General features: G+C 47.2%; 1 non-coding gene across 1 annotated transcript; it reads left to right on the forward strand.

Annotated features, from left to right (window-relative positions):
- The first annotated feature begins 1,309 nt into the window (after positions 1 to 1,309).
- On the forward strand, positions 1,310 to 1,425 carry LOC149750768 (U5 spliceosomal RNA). The gene has a single exon (XR_016390933.1). It is a non-coding gene; the product is annotated as a U5 spliceosomal RNA (small nuclear RNA).
- Positions 1,426 to 1,663: the final 238 nt, after the last annotated feature.

Genomic DNA, 1,663 nt, shown 5'->3' on the forward strand with positions numbered 1-1,663 from the left:
CATTTGCATTTCAGAAAGAAGGTCGCGCAGGCCAAGAGCCCCGAGACACACCGGCCCAGTTACCGGGCTGCCTGATGCCAGCAGTGACTGTTTTGAAATAACGCAGGAAGAAGAAGAATGCAAGACCCTCACTATTTTGATCCTTATCATATATGCCAGACTGCGAGCCCCACATATAAAATCTTTTCCGATTCCCGAAGGAGATGGGGGCACAGTTCTTCAGGCGCTAGCCTGCTGTGTCTTCCTTTCTGCCTGGCAGAAAAATAAAGCCATCTCTCTCTTCCTCCAAAATCTCTGTCTCCGTATTTCTGTTCGGCATTGGTGCACAGGCAAGCTGATATTTCGGCAACACCATCATCCATCTGCTCTTGCTCTTAAGGCCAGTTGAAGATGGTCCCTTGCAGTTTCCCAAGTTAGGTTAGTGATGTGAAATTCTCCTGCCCTTGGCCCTACCTCCTTCCCTGTCCGCAGCCATGCAGAAGGCAGTTTGCTGGTTGTCTTCCCCAATTCTTCTCCAAGTAGGTTATGTTTACTCCCCAAATCCCTGACCCAGAGGTGGGGGTGACTACACTCCCAAACTCTGAGTGTCCACCTTCCCCTGCTGTTTGTAGTCTCTTGTGCTGTGCCTACAGCGGCACCTGGGCGGGGGAGGACACTGCCCTTGTCTAGGTTTTTCTAAATGTCTTACTCAAGTTCCAACCTTCAGCTTGTGAATCAACTGTCTCTTTTTTGACTTGTAAGCAAGTATTAAGCTTTGGGGTTGTGGGGAAGCCTGTGATGTGAAACAACTTCTTTTCTTCCCTCCGCGCACATTGTTGTAAATAACTTTTAACAGCCAAACCCCAGATTTGCACTTTTCTTTTCCCTAAAAACCATTTTCTTCCCCCTGGTGTTACTGTAACATTTGGGAAAGGAATAAATGTCGTCCCTTAATAAAAACAAAACAAAATAAAACAGACTTTCTGGTTGGACTCGGCGACTATATTCCTATCTGGTTTCTGCTCCGCCCCCTGGTGGTGGCTCTAGACCGAGCAGGAAAACTAATAAAGGCAGGCATTTGCCGAAGGGCGAGGTTGGTGACTCAGCTTCATTTACATACCCAGAATGCATTGCATTCGGGATCTTGCCTACTTTCAAAAGGCTCTAGCCTTCTATTTCTTTTGACTCCCGCCCCCATTCGAAATCAGGATATTTTCACAGAATTGTGTGAAATAATTGCAGAACTCGCTCGTTGTTTGCGGGTAAATAGTTACCGTTGGTGCATTGGGCCTTCCAGTTAGCCGGGCACTGTGTGAGAGGCTCTGACGCCATACTCTGGTTTCTCTTCAGAACGCATAAATCTTTCGCCTTTTACTAAAGATTTCCGTGGAGAGAAACAATTCCGAGTTTCTACCCAATTTTTTGAGGCCTTGTCTTCACAAGGCTAATAAATTTGTGTTAAAGACAGAAGGTTTTGTATTGCTGTGTGTCTGTGCTGGTAGCGTTATACGCTGCGAAGCGTGGTAGCACTGTTTTGGCTTAGTTGTAGGCCGTTTTTGTGATGGTTTGTTAGCGTGACGTACGTGTGATTTCGGAACCCTGGCAAGCGCCTGGAATTAACCTGCTTGGCGGAGCGGTATAACACGGTGGCGAGCTGTTCTTGCGGATTTTGACCGTTGCTCGT

The sequence above is a fragment of the Delphinapterus leucas genome, chromosome 1 (genome assembly GCF_059928025.1).
Source record: "Delphinapterus leucas isolate spDelLeu-1000000601 "Yukka" chromosome 1, BTC_Dleu_Yukka2, whole genome shotgun sequence".
Taxonomy (NCBI): Eukaryota; Metazoa; Chordata; class Mammalia; order Artiodactyla; family Monodontidae; genus Delphinapterus; species Delphinapterus leucas.